This window comes from Salvelinus sp. IW2-2015, unplaced genomic scaffold, assembly GCF_002910315.2.
Source record: "Salvelinus sp. IW2-2015 unplaced genomic scaffold, ASM291031v2 Un_scaffold1601, whole genome shotgun sequence".
NCBI classification, from domain to species: Eukaryota; Metazoa; Chordata; class Actinopteri; order Salmoniformes; family Salmonidae; genus Salvelinus; species Salvelinus sp. IW2-2015.
In genome coordinates this window covers 44,919-68,230 of record NW_019943023.1, presented here as the reverse complement: position 1 = coordinate 68,230, position 23,312 = coordinate 44,919, and the positions used below count along the sequence as shown (strand labels likewise).

Sequence of the window (23,312 nt, the reverse complement as noted above, 5' to 3'; positions counted from 1 at the left end):
CAAAGCCCCATATACTACCCACCACTGCGACCTGTACGCTCTCGTTGGCTGGCCCTCGCTTCATACTGGTCGCCAAATCCACTGGCTCCAGGTCATCTACAAGACCCTGCTAGGTAAAGTCCCCCCTTATCTCAGCTCGCTGGTCACCATAGCAGCACCCACCTGTAGCACGCGCTCCAGCAGGTATATCTCTCTGGTCACCCCCAAAACCAATTCTTCCTTTGGCCGCCTCTCCTTCCAGTTCTCTGCTGCCAATGACTGGAACGAACTACAAAAATCTCTGAAACTGGAAACACTTATCTCCCTCACTAGCTTTAAGCACCAGCTGTCAGAGCAGCTCACAGATTACTGCACCTGTACATAGCCCATCTATAATTTAGCCCAAACAACTACCTCTCCCCCTACTGTATTTATTTATTTATTTTGCTCCTTTGCACCCCATTATTTCTATCTCTACTTTGTACATTCTTCCACTGCAAATCTACCATTCCAGTGTTTTACTTGCTATATTGTATTTACTTCGCCACCATGGCCTTTTTTTGCCTTTACCTCCCTTATCTCACCTCATTTGTTCACATTGTATATAGACTTATTTTTCTACTGTATTATTGACTGTGTGTTTGTTTTACTCCATGTGTAACTCTGTGTTGTTGTATATGTCGAACTGCTTTGCTTTATCTTGGCCAGGTCGCAATTGTAAATGAGAACTTGTTCTCAACTTGCCTACCTGGTTAAATAAAGGTGAAATAAAAATTAATAAAAATTAATGGGTGGAATATTATTTATATTTTTCATAATTTCATAATTAATAAACATTATTGCATTTTATCAAGCCTAAAAAGTGTTTAAGACTACCAAGAAACACACTGTGTGACCCTGATTTCGCCCACGGCAGTAAAAGGTTTTAAACATATATCAATTTTGTCTGGCCTAACTTGATAAAGCATATACTGTATGTTTGTTATCACACACTTTCTAGTCTTTCTTTTTTGGCACATTGCCTTTGTTTGAGAGGAGACTCAACCCCTTTCCCTTTCAGACTATGGGAGGAGATTTTTCGGGGAAGAACCAGGACTGTTCTAAAGGGATCTACGCGCTGGCTGGTACGAACACTACACCATATCTCTTTCTCCAGACAAAGTTGCTTTTCTTGAGTTAAAACGTGTTCCTTCTGTGTAAAGTTGTCTCTTCAGTGAAACCCTTTTCTCTCTGTGCAGCGAGAGACGTGTTTCTCATGCTGAAGAAGCCAAACTACAAGAAGTTAGACCTCAATGTCTTCGCCACCTTCTTTGAGATCTACAGCGGGAAGGCAAGTGAAGTGACCAATATATCTTCAAACCCCCTGGAGGATGTGTTGACCGTGTTTATATGACCATGTATGGTTATCTTGTGGTTGTAGTTATTTCAGTGTTTGACCTGTTTGTATGAACGTAAAGCCAAGCTGTGTGTGCTGGAGGATGGTTGTGGTTGTGTTAACCTGGCCGCGTTGTTGTGTTGTCGTTGTCTTGTGGTTGTCTAGGTGTTTGACCTGCTGAACCGGAAAGCCAAGCTGAGGGTTCTGGAGGATGGGAAGCAGCAGGTGCAGGTGGTGGGGCTGCAGGAGAGAGACGTCAAATGTACTGAAGACGTCCTCAAACTCATAGAGGTCGGAAACAGCTGCAGGTAAAACCACGGAGGAAGAGAGGGATTGTTTAATAGATTGCCATTTTATGTTCTAAAAGATGTTTAAAAATCGTCTTTCTCCTAGTTTTGTATCTTTTCCTGCTGTTTACTCTCGATCTCTCTCTCCAACATCTCTCTCCCAGGACGTCAGGTCAGACCTCGGCCAATGCCCACTCGTCCCGTAGCCACGCCGTGTTCCAGATCATTCTGCGGCGGCGAGGGAAGATGCACGGCAAGTTCTCGCTGATTGACTTGGCGGGGAACGAGAGGGGTGCCGACACATCCAGCGCTGACCGCCAGACACGCCTGGAGGGGGCTGAGATCAACAAGAGTCTGCTGGCACTCAAGGAGTGTATCAGGGCTCTGGGTCGGAACAAGCCCCACACCCCGTTCAGAGCCAGCAAGCTGACCCAGGTCCTCAGAGACTCCTTCATCGGGGAGAACTCCAGGACCTGCATGGTGACATAATATACACCTCCTTTAACACATACTGGCCTGGTTTGCTGTTTATCCACAAATCACCTACGATAATGATTTTCTAATGATGTACCAACTGTTAATCCCCCCACAGATTGCCACTATATCTCCTGGAATGGCTTCCTGTGAAAACACTCTAAACACTCTGAGATACGCCAACAGGTGAGACATTCACCTGCCTAACCTCAACCTAACAGACTGTCTACATCTCACCTACTACTCATTACTAAGACTGTTAGTCAATGGGGAGAAGTTTAATTAATTCAAGTTGTCATTGCAGAATATTCTTCCTCCTCTCACTCCCCCTTCTTGATACGAGCCAAAACATTTACCCTTATCCTGACCAGATCCTCTACCTTCTGTGTGTGTGTGTGTGTGTGCATCTATCTGTGTGTGTCTCTCTCCCCCTCTCCAAACAGAGTGAAGGAGTTTGGGATCAGCCCCTCAGACATCCCCTTCTCCCAGCAGCAGGGTGGTGGAGGGGGGGGTCGTGCTGAACTCTCCCCCACTAACACCTACGAGTACGATGACTTTCCCACCTCTCCCACCAGGTCTCTCCTCTCTACGACTTCTACTAGCTACCATCCTGTACCTGTTCTCTGTTCTGCCTCTCATTTCACTCCAGGGAGAGGATACCCCTAAACACAGACTTAGGATCAAATTAACTGTAACCATATAATAACTATAAGGCCAATCAGGCGATTAAAAATGATATCAATCTGATCCTGGACCAGGGGTAACTTTTACCTACTCCTTTCGTTTCCTTTTTAACCCCTTTCTTTTCTATTAACCATCATGTTAAGGGTTGCTAATGTCTAGTGTCCATATTAGTAAGGGATGGCTACAAACGTGCACGGCCTCACGTTTTACAGCTGGTTTTATATCATTTATTTAACCAGCATTGGTCCTTCAGTTTCAGTTTGTCAGCGCTGAGTTGTGGCATGATTATATCTTTTACCCTTCCATCATTTATTGCATTTCATCTATGTTTAACTCTTTCTTTCATTAATTTCAGAAGCGGTGTTTTGTTTTTCATGTTTTTCATTCCCAGCTTGTCCTTCACTCTTGTGCCTGAGAATATTTAAAAAATATATTTCACCTTTATTTAACCAGGTAGGCCAGTTGAGCTACAAGTTCTCATTTACAACTGTGACCTGGCCAAGATAAAGCAAAGCAGTGCGACAAAAACAACACAGAGTTACACGTGGGATAAACAAACGTACAGTCAATAACACAATAGAAAAGTCTATATACAGTGTGCAAATGTAGTAAGATTAGGGAGGAATGGCAATAAATAGGCCATAGTGGCGAAATAATTACAATTTAGCAAGTAAACACTGGAGTGATAGATGTGCAAGTAGGGATACTGGGGTGCAAACGAGTAAAAAAAAAAATAACAATATGGGAATAAGGTATTTGGTTGGGCTATTTACAGATGGGCTATGTACAGGTGCAATGATCTGTAAGCTGCTCTGACAGCTGACGCTTAAAGTTTCGAAAGGGAGATATAAGACACTAGCTTCAGTGATTTTTGCAATTCATTCCGGTCATTGGCAGCAGAGAACTGGAAGGAAAGGCGGCCAAACGAGGAGTTGGCTTTGGGGATGACCAGTGAAATATACCTGCTGGAGCGCGTGCTACGGGTGGGTGCTGCTATGTTGACCAGTGATCTGAGATAAGGCGGGGCTTTACCTAGAAAAGATTTATAGATGACCTGGAGCCAGTGGGTTTGGTGACGAATATGAAGCGAGGGCCAGCCAACGAGAGCATACAGGTTGCAGTGGTGGGTAGTATATGGGGCTTTGGTGACAAAACAGATGATACTGTGATAGACTACATACAATTTCCTGAGTAGAGTGTTGGAGGCTATTTTGTAAATGGCATCGCCGAAGTCAAGGATCGGTAGGATGGTCAGTTTTACGACTTAAGAAGCCGATTCTAGATTTAATTTTGGATTGAAGATGCTTAATGTGAGTCTGGAAGGAGAGTTTACAGTCTAACCAGACACCTAGGTATTTGTAGTTGTCCACATATTCTAAGTCAGAACCGTCCAGAGTAGTGATGCTAGATGGGCGGACAGGTGCGGGCAGCAATCGGTTGAAGAGCATGCATTTAGTTTTACTTGCATTTAAGAGCAGTTGGAGGCCACGGAAGGAGTGTTGTATGGCATTGCAGCTCATCTGGAGGTTTGTTAACACAGTGTCCAAAGAAGGGCCAGAAGTATACAGAATGGTGTTGTCTGCGTAGAGGTTGCTCAGAGAATCACCAGCAGCAAGAGCGACGTCATTGATTTATACAGAGACAAGAGTTGGTCCGAGAACTGAACCCTGTGGCACCCCCATAGAGACTGCCAGAGGTCCGGACAACAGGCCCTCCGATTTGACACACTGAACTCTATCAGAGAAGTAGTTGGTGAACCAGGCGAGGCAGTCATTTGAGAAACCAAGGCTGTTGAGTCTGCCAATAAGATGTCCATTCATTGCCATTGGTTCATTGACTGTTTTAACCAATCAGATCAGTCAGATCACATGGTCAGGGAAAACTGAATCCTACTAATGTGAGTGTGGTTTGTGCTCGAATCCCCTAGCCTACTAGGTGAAAAATCTGTCAATGTGACCTAGAGCAAGGCACTTAATCCTAATTGCTCTGGATAAGAGCGTCTGCTAAATTACAAAAATATGTGTGTGTCGACAGGGCGAAGGAGCTAACGGTGGACCCAGGGGTGATGATGGAGGGGCGGGGGGGACCAGGGGGTCACAGCGTCACCCAGCTGGAGGTCCTGGAGGCTCAGTGGGGGGTCGGCAGCTCACCTCAGAGGGATGACCTCAAACTGCTCTGTGAACAGAACGTAAGAACATACGCACACTCCTTCCGTACAGTCACCTCTCTATGTACTGACTAGTACTCTCATCTGCCCCTCTCAACTCACGAAAGAATATCAGTTTATTTTACTGTCAGATAAAATGTGTGTGGTTCTTCAATATAGGAATGATTTTATAATTCAGCATAACACCTCCCTCCCTCCCTCCCTCCCTCCCTCCCTCTGACTCTTAATCTCTCCCCTCTCCTGTGCCCTCTCACTCTCCTCTCTCCCCTCCCTCTATCTCCTTTCTTTCTCCTTCCCCTCCCTCTCATCCCTTTTTCTCTCTCTCTCTCCTTCTCCTCTATCTATCTCCCCTCTCTCTCCCCAGGAAGAGGAGGTGTCTCCTCAGCTCTTTACCTTCCATGAAGCTGTGTCTCAGCTGGTGGAGATGGAGGAACAGGTCCTGGAGGACCACCGAGCTGTGTTCCAGGTACACACACACATACAAACACACACAAGTACATACACACATACACAATCACACACATATTATTCAGAGTGTGTCTTTTATTCTCTGTGTGTGTCCGGTGCAGGAGTCTATCCGTTGGCTGGAGGATGAGAAGGTGTTGTTGGAGATGACAGAAGAGGTGGATTATGATGTGGACTCTTACGCCACGCAGCTAGAACAGATCCTGGATCAAAAGATAGACATCCTCACTGAGCTCAGAGGTAATGGGGTATTCTATAACTGATTCTAGATCAGAATAAGTCACATTATTTGCAAGTAATTAGCAAGTATATTTTTCTGATTTTTATCTTAGCACCCCTTCTCTCCTCCCCTCTCTCCTCTCTCAGACAAAGTGAAGGGTTTCCGTTCTACACTCCAGGAAGAGGAGCAGGCGAGCAAACAGATCAACCCCAAGAGGCCTCGTGCTCTTTAGACATGTCACACACACCTACACATGTACACACACACGCGTACACACAAACACACACTAATCTTAACACTTAACTGGAACCCTCTGGCTTAAAGGATAACTGATGTCATAAGTGAATTGTCCCTAATCGATGGTCGTATATTTCTAAATGTGGGTGGTGGCCTAAAGCATTGTTTGACTTGTCCAGAGGGGTATAGTGAAAGGCTTTAAGATAATTGGGGTCACAGCACAAAACATCTGGAAACCACTGTTGACAAGCAACTGATTTACACCCTTGTTTAGACCTGAACAAAGTGCTATGGTGTAAGTTATGATTTAAGGATTATGACGTGTTGCACCATTTTCTATGTACAGGCTCCTCCCATTGCTGCTTGTTAATATCATCCATCCATCCATCTGTAAAAGCGAGGGCAGATTCCCTCTCCTTTCCATCCCCCTGTAGACTGTATGTACATGGGTAATGTATCTGTGTGGTGTAACGACTATCGACCGCTTCTCATTTAAACAAAGAAAAGACGGAAGGATTTATTTTAAGCACCTTTTTATAAGATTAAAATGTGAGATATGATCGTTTTTTTTTATTTGAAGAATTAAAACCACTTATTTAGTAACTATGAAGTACTTCATTAGATCTTGCTCCTGGAGAGTTGTAGTATGTGCAGGCTTTCTTTCCAGTCCATCACTAACACACCTGATTCAACAAATCAACTAAACCCCAAGACCGTGACCAGCTGAATAAGATGTGTTAGTGTAAGCCTGCACACACTGCATTCATCTCTCCAGGACCAAGAGCAACGAACACTGATTTAGTAAGAAATACCTGTCTGACCACCTCTTCTGATCATGTAGCCTATATGGGTTAAGGAAGTGATCAGGTGTTGGTCTGGGAGCCAACCAGATGCATGCATGCACAAACCAGCTTTGATTGTACTATAAACCTCCATTGATCTAACTGTACCCTCCTGTGTCTACTGTACATAAATCCATTACTCTTTAGGACCGTGTTCTCCTCCAGTGTTTCCTCCTACCATTTCTTAGGCAAGGTGGCCCGCCTGGTCAGCACTGTTGCCCCCCACATCTAAAAAGGCTGATTTGAAATGTTCAGTGTCTTCAACCTTCTGATGTTGCTTTTGGGGGGCGTTGCGCCTCGCCAAAGAATACATCTTTCGGAAACACTGTCTTACAAATGCTTCTAATGACTAGCTTGTAGAAGACTGCTATATGTGTTTCTTGCCAGGATAAATATTTATATGTACCAACCTGCCTCTTAACAAGCCCAGTCTCAGTTGTATCTGTCCATTCTGTTTACAAGGCAATCAATATGCTATTAACTGAAGAAATCCCCTGGTACTATGAATCTTGTAAAAAGTCTCTGTTTTCTCCCACCATCCCATTTGAAAGTTGTTTATAAAAGGGAAGATAGATGTATAGTGAGGACTGAGTTTGGTTCTAGCTGCTGCGGTGTAACTGGGACTTGACTACAGTACCTTATGATAATATATGTGTGCATCAGATGTAACGCTGCCTGGCGTAAAGAATAAAGAACCACATGACTGACTGGACATACTGCACCTTCTGATATGCTTGTTCTGACAATAATTATTCAGACATTGACATCCGTAGAGACCATGATCTCCAATCACACCAATTTTATTTTGTTTTACATCCCATATACAACAATAATTCTCATGACACATTTGTTTACGGAAGTACCCCACCCACCTCAACAGTGCGATAAATTACACTTAAGAATTTTTTTTCTTCAATGTAAATTAAACAGAACATTTACCAAAACATATAAAAAATAGTGTTTGCATATTGTATTTTCATGCATAATTGTAGTTGTGGTTTAAAAGGCGTAAGTGTTGCATTAAGTGTTGCTGGGGATGTTCTTGATCCAGACGTGTTGTTCCTGCATTCTCCATCGTCTGTTGTACCAGGCAACTTGTTTGCCCTTCATTTCCCTATTCTTCCCCTCAAAGGACTTGAGATCTGGCCACTCGGATTTGAGTTGAGATGGACTACTTGTCACATGCACAAAGTTGTACTCTTTTGCAAAAACAACAAATTCAGAGGCTGAGAACCTGGGCCCATTTTCTGTCACTAGGGTCTCGGGGACCCCATGTAATGTCATCCTCTGTAGGCTCCCCTGGGAGATGAGCTCTTGAGAGAGCATCAGCATTCACCAGATTCTTGCCTGGGAATTACATGATCCGATAGGAGTCTGAATCTCAGTATGCGAGGAGGTAGGTCATCCAGCGCTTGTGCCCAGGAGTGAAATCAAAGGCTTGTGGTCTGTTCTGATCACAAAGTCCAACCCTAGCAGGTAAGTCTGGAAATGCTCACAGGCCCATGTAGCAGCAAGCGCCTCCTCAATCTGAGCGTATCTATGCTCTGTCTCTGTCATGATGTGTGATATGAAGGCCATGGGCCTCCATTCACCTGACTGTTGCATTTGGGAAAAGACCACCCAGTCCATGTGAGGATGCATCTGCAGACGCTTGTCAGGACAGTGAGAGAACGTAGTTCTGTTTTCAAGCTTCTCAAACGCTGTGTGCTGTCACATATCCAGTCATTGTCAGCTTTCAGGAGGTCCTTGGTGGGTTTTGTCAGCTCTGCAATGTTTGGAGAGAACTTGCCGACGTAGTTCACCATGAAGTGTTGAATATCTGCAATGTCTTTGGGCACTGGCATCTCAGTGATGGCTTTGATTCTGCCTTTCTAAAGGTGTCATGAAGGTGGCGTGTGGGTCTTTGTGTAGGGAGATCTGCCAGAACCCTGCTAGCGTCTAGCTTGGAGAAAACTGTTGCTCCTGACAGTTTGGCCATCATCTCATCCACTGCGGGTAGGATGTGCTTTCCCTACACACATTCTCATTCAGATGTGTCATATCTGCACTTTTTTCAACAGGGGTAGCGGGACATGGCGTGGCACCGACAAGGTAAAGGGTGTGGCTGACTCTTTCAACTTTGTCTTGTACTCCCCCTGCAGTTTCCCTTCTCCTGTGAACACTCTGGGATACAGTTCTCTGTTGTTAGGTGTATGGCATTCACTGGTTTGAGTAGCTGCAGGTCTTGTATAGTAGGCAAATCTAGAAGTGGGATAACCAGGCCTGGTATGACAAACACTGGGTGTTTCACTGTTTTGCCCATGTGCTCTAAAGTGCCATTGAATTGTCCACATTCCTGTATCGGTGAGTTTCTTGGTCCACACAGGTTCTTTGTCGCTCTGCTGAGGGCTCCATCTCTCTGTTTGGAGAAGAGACTGGCTGGGATTGCTGTCACCGCTGCTCCAGTCTAGCTTGAATGTCATGAATGTCATGTTGACCTTTCACGTTCACATTCTGTCTCCAAACATCAACTGAATCCATAGAGTCTATTTGTTCAAAAATAATATCTTCAATTCTCTCGGTGACATGATGGATTTCATCTAATCCATGGCTTACACACAGCTCAGCTGCGAAATGTCCTTTCTTGTGGCGTTTTCTACACTCTTCCTGTCGTGCAGGGCAACTGTACAGTGAGTGTGGCTGTGGCTTACCACATCTTCCACCTCCTGTGGTTTGATTGACAGTTCCATTCCATATCTGTACAATCTTCCCTGGATGCTGTTTGCCCATTCTTTGGAATCTCATTGCATCCATGTTTGCCTCTTTCATGTCTGAGCTACCAGTGCTACGTAGTGTTGTCTGCTGTTTCTTGATCTCCTCCTTATTTTGTAATGGCTTTTGTGAGAGTCAACTCTAAATCTCGTTGTAGTCTCTCTTACAGCCCGTGATCCATAATGCCTACTACCAGTCCGTCTCTAACCGGGTCATTCTCACCAAACTGACATTTTGTGTGCACTACGTCATCACGTCAGTTTGATGGAAACACAACTGATGGGAAAATGCACATATTTTCTTTGTGGATTTTAGAATATTCACATTAAAATATGTAGCCAGTTGGAAAAGACCTACCTATAGATTACATTGTGTTTGCACACAAAATTCTTCTCAAAAGCATCTCTGACTTTCATGTAGCTCTTTTTGTCTTCACTAGTTAAGGCTAAAATGGAGAGAACATCAGATTTATCCCCCATTGTGTACACTACTGAGTTGACTTGGTATTCTTCAGATCTTTAATTTAAGCTTGCTGCAATACGAAATCTTTCAAACCTCTGGATCCAATTGGGCCAGATACCAAAGTCTGTGAAGTTAATGTTTTCCGATGGGCTGATTGAAAACAGTGAGTCTGCCATCTTTACCTTTTTCCAGGCTAACTTGTTCAGTTGCTAGCCTATCTGTTGTTGTTAACTGCTGCTCTCTGCCTCTGCGTGGCTCGCTCAGTCCCTCTGAGTGAGAGGAAATGTAAATGTATTTTGTTTCCTTTATCTTTTGAAACCTGTAATTAATGTGTAATGAGTCTTACTTAGTTTGCTTTCTTTCATTGACTATGAACATGAAAGAAAAACATTTTAATTGTTTTTTAAATAGCCAACGCAAGATTCCCTGGGGGGTAATAAGGAATATTGGCTTTGTGAACTTCAACCCCAAAGGTGTCTAAACAATATATTTTATAACTTCAGTCGCTGTTTGTCTACAGACACTTAATGACGTAATAGTTTTGCTCATCTTCAAATATAAAAGTCTGACTCTTCGGAGTTCTTGGGTTTTTCTGATTTTCAAAAAATGTGCCTGAAACTCCCTTTGAACAAGGAGATAAGAATTATGTTTAAATATATATATTGCTCAGAACCTTTCAATGCTGTGCCATGAAATACTTTCTTAATCACTCAGATTGCTTTACGAAGATTCACTTTCATCATCTATGAGCTTGCGTGGTATCTGACAAGAAGCTGGGAGATATCAGGATTGTGTGGAAAGCACTTGCCTGCATTCAACAGTACAGTTTCCATATCTTTTGGTGTCTCCTTTGCAATGTCATTGATGAGTTGCGAGAACTGTGACTCCTGTCCTTTGGCTGACTGCTGCCTTCTCAACAATAAGTTGCAAATATCATGCCTGTGTTTTTCTCTCTCCTTTATGCAGGCTCCAATCAGCATGTCCGTAGTCAGAACTAGATTGATTATGCCGGCTTTTGACACTTTGTGTTTGATCTCAAGTACATTCAAACTATGCTTGGCTGGATAAACCTCAAATCTTCAACATTTCTAGAACCTTTATCAGCACAACAGACTGTGAGTACTCCAAAGGTATTCTCAGCTTTCCAGGAGTCAAATACTGGCTTGTGTTGAAGGTCAAGAAACTTTTTACAAAGAGAGACTGAAAGTGTTTCAATCTTTGAGTACACATTTAAGAGAACCAAAACAGCAAAAAGTTGAGCACTTTTCTGCTCAATGTTTAAGCTCTTTAGGGTTTTTCTGACAATAGCCTCAACATATTCTTCTGAAAAGTTCTCCATTAGGATCCTAAAACCATTGAATGTCTTCCATGCATTCTTGTAGGCGGTCTTGATTTTTTTTGTTTTTCTTTGCAGTAAGTCCTCTCTCTTGCTGCAAGTTTACTATAAATTACATCAGTTTCTACTGTTTCTGTAAGATCTGTTGTCTTGGTCTGTATTTGAGATTAATTTCTCATGCAATTGAGAATAATTACTTTTGAGTGCTTTATGTTGTTTCAAAAGTCAACAGCTCGACTACTTGTTGGGCAACTTCAGTGGGGACTGCAGTTGTGTCTTTCAGAACAGCACAACAGAATTTGTCTCTCAGTTCCCACAGCATATGTTTGGCTAATGTCGTTCCCCCACACCCTGGCTCATGCAATAGGTTGAGGAACACACAAGGTGTTACGCTCGTTAGATGAATTAAACCAAGGTGCAGTGTGGTACTTTTACTTTTATTTAAAATGAACACCAAAAACCAACAAAATACAAAACGAACATAAAGTTCTGCAGGCTATACAGCAACTAACAAAATCAAGATCCCACAAACTAAGGAGGAAAACAAGCTGCCTAAGTATGATCCCCAATCAGAGACAACGATAGACAGCTGCCTCTGATTGGGAACCATACCCGGCCAACAAAGAAATAGAACACATAGATTGCCCACCCTAGTCACACCCTGACCTAACCAAAATAGAGAATAAAAAGGATCTCTAAGGTCAGGGCGTGACACAAGGCCTTTTCAAAGAAAGCAGATCTGGGATAATGGTGTCCTTGATATAATTGAACTTGTCCCGTTTAATAAATGGCATCTTTCCAGGCTGCTCAGAAAAATGGAAGTTCCACCATTCCACCTGTCATGACCGGGCCCTTTCTGGGTGTAGATCGTGGCTTCCCCCTCTCTCTCTCTCACTCTCTCCTACACCCAGGTTCTGTTATCTCAGGCCATAAATTCCTGCGGAGACTATCTCCCCCTGGTCATGCAGAGAGAGAGAGACCACAGAGAGAACAAAGGATTTAACTTAGCCAAACTCCTAAATCCCAAAATGGGAGCTTTAAACAATATGTTTACCTTTGAGAGTGTGGGAATGGTCGGTGGACACTTAAGGGATGCGTATGACAAGTGTGTTTCATTTGGTGAGCTCACGGAGGACAGGAAACACACATAACTATATCTCTGAATCTGTACATTTCTCACTTGTGGGATTTGCACCTAATTATTGTAAAAAATTAATGAGTAAAGATGAAACTATTTGTGAAATGATGTAATGTGATGTTAACCTTTAATTTTGAAAGAATTGTATTCCCTGTAAAGTTTAACTAGTCAGCGGCCACGCCCCCATGAGCACAGACATGATCTGGCATCATGGAACCGCCCTTTTCAATTGTTACGAATAAAACCCCCTCCTGAGGAAATCCTCTGAAGACCATGCATACCTCGGTGTAAGCTGAGGTGGTACAGGTTTGAGTACCAAAACTAGAAAACTACGTGGAGCATTGACTACATGGCTGGTAATTATTTAAACTCTGAGACTATCAATCCCTACAGAATAAAATCAAATCTTAGATACTAATTACTAGTCTGCAGCTAGAAATGATGTAAACATGGGATGCGAATACCGACAACCGCCGAAACATCTACTCTAAGAACAATGGACGCCTGACGTATCCATTACAACAGACACTATCAGGAGCCGCCGATAGAGCAACCACCATGAGTAACCAGAGACTCTGATGAACTGACTCTCCCGCACACAGACCGACGATTCCAACAGAGAAGACAACAACGACATATGGCCGTAAATATATTGAATGCAATTATTCCCGAAAAAGCGAGCGTTCATGTGCAAAGGATTAGCATTTCATTTAATATAATTAACCACAGTGTGTAGTGATCCCTTTTGTCTTTCCCGCTCTTTCTCAGTCCACACCCCCTTCCCTTTGTCCACCAAGCCGTCATATCGGTTTAGCCCACTAGGGGATCTTCCCTATCATTGTTAGTAACCAAAATCCACAGTTTTCTTGTTTATGCATTTCTGTGATTATTTAGTTTGTTAGTAAATAAATGATTAAGCCAATTGGTGTATGGATGATTCATAGTTTAGGCTGGGTTTGTGCAGATAACCAACAATTTACGACGTTTGGAATGAGACTGACATGAGGTAAAGAATAATTCATTAATAGAAGACATTGATCAGATATTAAAATATCTGAAGAGTTATATTCGGAAAATTCTAACTTTGCAATCTGAAGATTTTCCATGTGCCGCGACTTCCTAGTTAATTAAATTTACATGATTAGTTTAATCACATAAGAATAATTACAGAGAATTGATTTGATAAAATAACAGTCTTCATCTTTAATGATGCCAAAGACACAACACACCATTCCACCTTGCCCCCTTTGTAAAAGTTATCCTATAGTGAGTTTATGTCTTAATTTCCTCCCTCACACTGGTTCACACACAGAATGTCCAGGATGCCCAGGCAGCTCTCAACTTTCCTTTCTAGGAGCACCTTGCTTCCTCCCAAACCAAGCAAGAAACGTCTGGACCTATGATTGTCAGAATACAGACTGAGGACAGTTCCGCTGATCTCAGCCAAACTGAGCTCATATATACATCTTCTTTCAATGTCGATTCTGCAGGCCTCAGTCAGACTCAGGTCCTTCCAACAAGTGACTGTATTTTGGTTTTCAAACAAACATAGGATTTGTTGTACACAAAGTCTGTCCTGGAACATAAGGAAGGTATCAAATAAAGGGTTGAAACGGTCACTCACAGAGACAACAAAAGAAAGAAATTCCTTCTCTGGCAGTACATCCTCACGGCACAGGAGTGAAACCACATCTTGCACAGAGGCTTTCTTCTCATTTCGCCATTCATCTACAGTTGAGGATGATTCTCTATTGACCCCCACCCCCCCATTGCAGAAAACCCAACTGGTGATTCTTGAGATTTTTTGTTTGCTAATGAGGTCCTCCACTGTGTCTGGGATTCTATATTGTTTTGGTAAGTGCATTTGTTTTCATCTTATCATCAAAGACACGGTGCAGTCCCTTTTTAGTTGACTCTGGGTCAAAGTACAACACAGCAATTGGTTTCAGCTCAGGAAGAAATTCCAGTTGAGATGGTGAGATTTGTTAGTTACAACTACAGTGGCAAGAAAAAGTATGTGAACCCTTTGAAAATGAAGATTTCTGCATAAATTGGTCATAACATTTGATCTGATCTTCATCTAGGTCACAACAATAGACAAACAAAGTCTGCTTAAACTAATAACACACTTATACAATTATACATGTTCATGTCTTTATTGAACACACAGTGTAAACATTCACAGTACAGGGTGTAAAAAGTATGTGAACCCTTGGATTTAATAACTGGTTGACCCTTCTTTGGCAACAATAACCTCAACCAAGTGTTTTCTGCAGTTGCGGAACAGACGTGCACAATGGTCAGGAGAAATGTTGGACCATTCCTCTTTACAAAACTGTTCCAGTTCAGCAATATTCTTGGGATGGCTGGTGTGAAGTGCTCTCTTGAGGTCATGCCACAGCATCTCAATGGCCACTCCAGAAGGCATATTTTCTTCTGTTGAAGCCATTCTGTTGTTGCTTTACTTCTGTGTTTTGGGTTGTTGTCCTGTTGCATCACCCAACTTCTGTTGAGCTTCAATTGGCGGACAGATAGCCTAACATTCTCCTGAAAAATATCTTGATAAACTTGGGAATTCATTTTTCCGTTGATGATAGCAAGCTGTCCAGGCCCTGAAGCAGCAAAGCAGCCACAAACCATGATGCTCCCTCCACCAGACTTTACAGTTGGGATGAGGTTTTGATGTTAGTGTGCTGTGCCTTTGTTTCTCCAAACATAGTGTTGTGTGTTCCTTCCAAACAACTCAACTGTAGTTTCATCTGTCCACAGAATATTTTGCCAGTAGCGCTGTGGGGGGCTTGACTTGACTACCATGGGGGCTTGACTTGACTACAATGGAGGGCTTGACTTGACTACCATGGGGGCTTGACTTGACTACCATGGGGGCTTGACTTGACTACCATGGGGGCTTGACTTGACTACCATGGGGGCTTGACTTGACTACCATGGGGGGCTTGACTTGACTACCATGGGGGCTTGACTTGACTACCATGGGGGCTTTACTTGACTACCATGGGGGCTTGACTTGACTACCATGCAGACAAAAAAGATAAGAGGTTGAGTGATGTCAATGACTTACATCAAGGGAAACTGAAGATAACTCAAATATACACCACAATAGATGAGCAGTACAAGAAGTCAGAGTCAAGCTGATTTATAAGGAACAAATGCAAACAGAATAATCTGTATTTACCTGTTCATCCTGCATATCAGGACACAAGCTGCCACGCCTGCATTTGATTGAAACCAAGAAGAGACATGTCACATGATGCATATTTGCTCAAGTGCTTGATAGCAATTCAAGGTGTGTACTGTTGACTATTAAGCCCTCCCCAACAAGTCAAATTCAGAGTGCTAGATGTTACATACTCTGACCATTTTCTTGTAACAGCAATTCCCTTACACATCTTAATAATATTATGTATGTGTTCTGACCATGATAAAGCTGCGTCCAACATGACGCTGTCACGCCCTGACCATAGATTGCTTTGTATGTTTCTATTTTTTGTTTGGTCAGGGTGTGATGTGGGTGGGCATTCTATGTTTGTATTTCTATGGTTTCTATTTCTATTGTGTTTGACCTGGTATGGTTCCCAATCAGAGGCAGCTGTCAATCGTTGTCTCTGATTGAGAACCATACTTAGGTAGCCTGTTTTTCCACTTTGAGTTGTGGGTGGTTATTTTCTGTTTAGTGTTTGTTGCACCTTTCAGAACTGTTCGTTGGTCGTTTTGTTGTTTTTGTTTGCGTGTTCATATTTATTAAAAGTATTATGGATACGTGCCACGCTGCACTTTGGTCCTCCTCTCCTTCTCCCGACGACAATCGTTACAGACGCCTAGTAGATTCGTTTTTTTTCTCGCGTGCTCTACATGTGTTCTATTCATCAACAAATTCAACTGGGGATCATCAGCAAGCATATATCTTGAACCAAATACAATACATTTCATTTTAGAAATGTTCAACACCAATTTGTTCATATCAACCTACTCAGACACCATTCTTAGTTCTGTTAACCAGAGCGACATAGGGGAACCCAAGAACAGACTCAGATGAGGAAACAGGGATGAATGAACCAAAATATTTATTGTTACACAGGGAGATATGGAGTGCAGATCCGGGGAAGCTCAGATGAGTTGCAGAAAAATCAGATGTGGAGACTGAGGTTGGAGTTTGCTGAGTAGAACAGGGTAAACAGGTCCTGAGGGGAATCCAAGGTAGTGGTGGTGAGTAAAATCCAGAGCAAGATAGTTGGGTGGTGAGATGTGGAACATGAGACAGGAGCCAGAGACAGAGCGGTAACTGCAATGAGAGGATAAACGGTGTCAGGCCGGGAAACAGGCACATCAGAGTAACAGGATCTTGAATAATCATAAATGGCTAGACTCATGAACTGACTGAGCAGAGATTACAATCTGGCAGAGTGGAAGTGGCAGGACTGACTATTTGTAGAGGTCTTGATTATGGAACGAGTTGCAGCTGGTAGGATCTGCTCTGACTCCAGCACACCTGTCTCCAACCACACAATAACACAGAGAGGGAGAGAGAGAGTGTACAAGGGGAGTAACTGCAGGTCAAGAACACACCGGATGAACACCAGAGGGCTTAGTAGAGTCATCAGCATACATGACCACTCTTGCTTTGTTCATTACTGAAGGTAAATCATTAGTAAAGAGAGTAGAAAAGTGGGCCTAGGCAACTTCCTTGAGGAACACCACAGTGTATATCTTAATTGTTTGAAAAGTTACCATCGAAGAACACTTTTTGCCTTCTCCTGGATAGATAGCTTACCTATTAACAGTTCATGATCAATTACATCAAAAGCAGCACTTAAATCTAGCAACACTGCACCATCTTACTTCCTGTCATCCATACTCTTTAAACAATCATCTGTCATTTGTGCTAAGGCCGTACTCATAGAATGCCCTTATTTGTATGCATGCTGGAAACCCGTTATCAGATCATTACATGAGAAATAATCCTTGATTTGTACAGATACAATTTTTATCCAATAATTTACTTAACACAGTCGGCAAGCTTATAGGATGATTATTAGGACCAGTGAATGTAGCTTTTTTATCCTTAGGTAGTGGAATAACCTTTGACTCTTTCCAGACTTCTGGTGAGAGATTGGGGTAGATATTTGGTTAGGTGTAACTCTAAGCAATTTGGCATTGTATTGTCTGCCATCACCAGCCTCTCTCTTCATCTTCCTCCCCAGGGCTGGTTCCATCCCCTACTACCATTGTGGCCTTGAGCAAGACATTACCCCTAAACTGCTACCAGGGTAATGCTGTAAGGCTGACCCTGTGCTGCTCCTAGCCTGTTGCCTGAATAGTGTGCCAGGAGTTTGGTACTGTGACAGAAAAAATACAAACTTTAATGTTGGTATTTATTTAGAAAACTGCTTATTAATGATGTTGAATAAATGTGTTTTGATGGTTATGAATAATACTGCAACACTATAAAGGTGTTATGACTGTTTCATAAAGGTGTCCTGTAGGCCTATACAACAGTTATGACAGCTTTGTAGCTTAAATGGAGCTATATTATTTTAAAAAATAAAAGTTTTGTGACATGATGTATACATGTTTTTGTAGTATACAGTAGTTGCATAAGTAGATTGTAATAAGAGTGTAGGTACTCACATGTTTTCTCTGGAATGATGCTAACTAAATCTGGATCTGTGTGTGGGTGTGATTTGTTATCTGTGGGAAATATTATCTATGTGAACATCTCGTCTCTGCTGTGTCTGTTTCTCTATGTCAATATTATTGTTGGTCCTCCAATTAATACAATAGATTCATCATCATAAACAAAACACTACATGTACAAATAATACTTCGCTATAAAATGTTATCCCACATAAACCATAAAATCCACAAGGAGAGAGTGCTTGTTTTCCAAATGTATTTATTCCACAGTACAGAGACAATGATACAGCGAGCTCTCACCCAGGAAGGTTAAAAGTGAGCTATGAACCAGAGGAGAGAGTGAGCAGTGAGGGATCTGCATACAGATCTAAATATTAGTATCTGCTCCTTCTTTTGGGAGAAAAAAAATCTGATGTTGGAGGTGTTTCAAATATGTGCCACTTCAAGTACATAAGTATACGTCTTACGGCCTTTCCTAATAATGCTGATGCTGAGGTTTTGTTTTTCTGTAAAAGAAAACAATGATAAACTGTCAAATATAAAAACTATCTGAAACAATGTGAAATTCAGACCTGCTACAAAGGGAAATGGATGAGATTGTAAGAGGTACAGAACACTACTTCATTTATGTACATGCCTTCAAATTCAAATATGCATTATATGATTACTATTCTACCTTTACGTCCAATAAACTGCATATACTCAAAATATAATTAAATTATTGCCACCTCAACCAGTATATGTTACCCCTATATATCTATATATTTAGAGTGATGATATATGTCATTACTGTATTGTACTAATACTGTACAAAACATTCCCAATCTGTTCATGGATATAATCATGTTCAGCTTGTGTACATTTTATATTATTAATACTTGAGTAAATTACATACATTTTTTGTATGTACTGTATTGTAGCTAAATATATTGGTCCCACTTTACAGTATATTAAGTATTCAGAAATCTATGTATTTACATGGTAGCTACATAAGCAGGTACAGTGTAAGTACACATTGTTAGCCTGAAATGCAGTCTGTTTGTGCTAATATTACACTCCTTAGTAAAAAGCATTAACTGACCTCCCCCCAAAAAGGTTTACATTACTCCTTGCCATGCCAAACATTTAAAAAATTGTTGTCATGACAAGGAGTGGAATGCTAGTACAGAACAGATGGAACACATTGTTATATAGTTCTCGTTATACCTGTAACTCTACAAGGTGTAGAACTATTAATAAGATTTCATCCCCATACAGTAGAACATGTCCTGTACAGTGTGTACACTGACCTCTAATAGGAGTACATGCAAGACTGCTACTAAAGTGGCAATAATTGTAATATTGTCAAATATAAACAGTCGTTTTTTCTGACATACATTTCTATTTCAAGACATACTGTACGGTTAAGTGGTTATTAACATAACTGATATATACATACTGTATACAGTATTGAAGGCTAACCCAGTCTAAATAATGAACACCACCTAATACAATTCAAATAGCGGATGGAGTTTCACGTTCACATGTTCACATTCAACCACTTCTTCATTCTGACTAAAAAATCTACCTTCACACAAGATAGGAAGCAATACAGTATTCTGTCAAAGGCTTTGTAAAATGGTCCGGTTTGAAAAATAGTTTTGTTTGCACTATAAAATGGTAACAGTTAACCTTTGTAAAGGGACAGTAGAAGTGTGAAGGGGCGGGAGAGTAGAACTAGATGTTGTCTATGCTCGTGCATGTTAGATACAATATGTAGATTGTCTCTGCTGTGGTCTCTGACTGTCTGTGTCTCCTTGTGGTTCTGCGACTGGAACAATAATAATATTGCACTGGCTAAGAAAACAAAACACCTTCCACTGACTGTTGGTCCTCCAATTCACAACTAGATCATCATCATAAACAAAACGCTATTCACCTGAAAGATTCATCATATTAAGTAACCTCATGAGTTATGTAAATAAATACCTCTCAACCATTATATTCCTACATATACAGTAGCATTTTGACCTTATCTACACTGACAGACAGACATCTGTGGCTCCTGTACAGTCTGGGCTCTCCAGCCCTGTAGCAGGAGGACATTTCACTAGCTCATCATCACAAACCCACAGGCCAAAGGGGAACAGTATGGCTGTATCTAAAACCTCACAGTGCCTTCCAGCCAATCAGCTACAGCTCTAGTCTACATCCTTGGTTAAAATTGTAGTTCACTGCAGAACCAAATTTCAACCTTTTTCTTTTTTAAGACCTCAAAAGTGGCCTTAGGTAACTGGATCTACTGTACACAACAAATGGACTTGACATTAGATGATTCTTTTTTTGGTCTGATCAATGTCTGACAAAAACTACTGCTTTAATCACACGAACAATCCTCACCTAAACCAATCAGCATTCAGTATTAGACCAACCCGTTGTATAACAGGTAGCAATAAATAAAACCTTCAATTTAGGTTGACAATACAAGGGTGTTTTATTGTCACATACATAGGGTGGCAGGTAGTTTAGTGATTAGAGTGTTGGGCCAGTAACCAAAAGGATGCTGGATTTAATCCCTGAGCTGACAAGGTAAAAATCTGTCGTTCTGCCCCTGAGCAAGGTAGTTAACCCACTGTTCCCCGGGTGCCAAGGTGCCGAAGACATGGATGTCGATTATGGCAGCCTTTCGCACCTCTCTGATTCAGAGGGGTTGGGTTAAATGCGGAAGATATGTTCAGTTGGACAACTGACTAGGTATCCCTACATCCCACCACATAGGTAAGATTAGTTGTTTTATAAGGGAGCAAATTAGGGTCAAAGGCACATAAACAGATTTTCTTTCACTTTGTCAGCCTGGGTTATTAAAACCAGCGACCTTTTAGTTACTGGTCCAATACTCTAACAGCTGGGCTACCTGCCACCCTACTGTAGTTGACAATAGTAGCATGTCCCTAGAATCAAAGCAACATGCTAGAGCTTACAAGCGCTCAAGTCATAAGTAAAACCATAACCACATCCTATATCAGCAATTATGTCCTTTACTTAGATATGGACAATATATTGGATTAAAACATATCTACAAATTCATAGATCTAATCTGATTTACATCTGTAAAATACAGTATATAACAGCACAGCCTTTTAGTTAAAGCCACGCCGTCATGATCTGAATGCAACAAGCTCCAACTCATCTCACCATACACAGCACAAAGGAAAGGTGGGTTACAGCCTGGTACATTGTCTTTCCACACCCAACCAACAACTGTCTTGTACTTGGCACATTTACTTACATTATTAAGTCATCCTGACATTTAAGAAATGTACATGAGTGTAAGTACTGCTGTAGCACACATACCCTGCAATAATGAATAGTTATTATATCATGCACTACAAAGGTAACAATATGTAGCTACATGAGATGGTAACTAGATTCTCCACCATAAACTAGTGCTAAGAACAACGAGGTTGAACAGGTTGAGATACTGCAGCCGTTAAGAGAGAGATAGGTGTTTTGGCCGTGCGTTGGCTTTGTGTGATTAGTAATGGGAATATATTTGAAGTGGATGATAAAGGAACACTCTCTCATATCAATATCTAACCAGTAGGAGCCAGAAAACAGGACAGTATGAGAGAAAAGGGTGCCAACCCTACTACTGCTTCTCTGTTAGGTGTTCATCTTTCATTTTGTGTACAGGTTGCCATAGATTTAGTCAAAGTATCAGTAACACTTTATTTTACAGTCCTATGACAGCTGGTATTTGCTAAGGAATAACATTGTATATTCTCTGGTACTTCAGATAATCACAGTTGGAAACAACTTGGTATCAGAAGGCGTCTATCATGAGGTATTACTACCAGGTAAACTAAAACAGGATAGGGGAACTGTAAAATAAAGTGTAATCAAATCAAATCATGTCTTTATCCAGACTGAAATGTAGTAATGTCTAATGAATAGCATTCATCCCATCCCTCAAGAATGAAAGAGCTCAGACTCCTCAGAGTATCATAGGGAAAGTCCAGTGGGCACTGAATTGTATGTAATGACAAATGTTGAGCGCTAGGGGGCGCCGCAGGATGAATGAATGACTACCAACAGCATCATGCTTATGGAAAACAGAGCGGGAGAGTGGCAACGCCCACCACTTGTGGCTCAAAGGTATTGCAAGCAGATGGTCTGGTAAAGGGATTGTTGCTGTTTTCTGTCTGCGGAAAAGTGTCACTAATGTCTTCTGTTATATCAAAGCCAAGTCTTGTTTAGCTCAGTCCTGGGTTCCTTCAGAGTCTGACTCATAAACATGTCGTTGGTGTTTAAGGCCTGGGACAGCCCACAGGCCATACTGAGATACATGGTACTGTACTGTAGCTACTCTGTTATTGACTGAAAAGGACTGGAGCGGAGCCAACGTTGACAATACAAACCACTGTGTAGTACCACACTGAAAACAGTAGAGGAAAATAGAGACTAGAGGGATTTTCTACACCTCATCCATAACCTTGCCGCTCCCTCCCCTTTGCCTTGCATCTCTCTCTGTATCTACCCTTTTTCCATTTACCCTTCTCCCTCTTTCTTCTCCTCTTCCCTCAATCTTTCCTTAGGGTAATGGTGCTTCTTTGTTGACAGTATCTCAGCGGAGATAAAGGGATAAAATCAGAGGTGAAGTTGTTGGCTTGTTGCCATGGCTACAGACTGACCACCCTGACCTCCAGGTCACCATTGACACTTCTTTTGGTGGCTCCACTGTCTGGGCCTGTCCTGAGCTGGAGTGGTTGTGAATTCCCATTGTCCTTTAGATGCAGAGAGTAAATTCAACCATTCCTCGGACCAGGGTGGGCCCTCCAGGCCCCAAGGGGGCAACGATTAAGGCTTACGATAGTTTGTTTAAATGTTTCGTTTTTCCTTACAGTTCTTTTCGTGGCCAAGATAGGTAATATAAAAGTCTTGACTGTGAGACTCTCATGATACAGTAGAACGTCTTTATAAAATGTACATCAAAGTTAGAGCAACACCCATCTTTCTGGCTTTATATCCATTTCCCCAGAGACCCTCTCTCTGCCCTTTTCCCTCCCTCTCCATCCCTCTGTTAACCCTATCCCTCCCCTATTTCATCCCTCTTTCATCCCATCATTTTCTTTATCTCTCTCTTAACCATATTTCCTCCTCTCTCCATCTCTCTCTCAGGGCCAGTCCAGAGATGGTGCTCAGGTCCAGTCAGGCAGGGTCCCCTCCCCCTGTAGCCCAGTCTGGTGAGCCCTACTTAGGGCTGA

At 42.0% G+C, this 23,312-nt stretch overlaps 3 pseudogenes; 1 reads left to right on the top strand and 2 right to left on the bottom strand.

Moving 5' to 3' along the window:
* LOC112071384 (kinesin-like protein KIF2A) overlaps positions 1-7,442 on the top strand; it is a 33,201-nt pseudogene extending 25,759 nt beyond the window's left edge.
* A 308-nt stretch (positions 7,443-7,750) lies between these two features.
* Positions 7,751-11,348, bottom strand: LOC139024515 (sterile alpha motif domain-containing protein 9-like; annotated as a pseudogene).
* A 139-nt stretch (positions 11,349-11,487) lies between these two features.
* LOC139024514 (sterile alpha motif domain-containing protein 9-like) lies at positions 11,488-14,378 on the bottom strand (annotated as a pseudogene).
* Between the last annotated feature and the right edge of the window lie 8,934 nt (positions 14,379-23,312).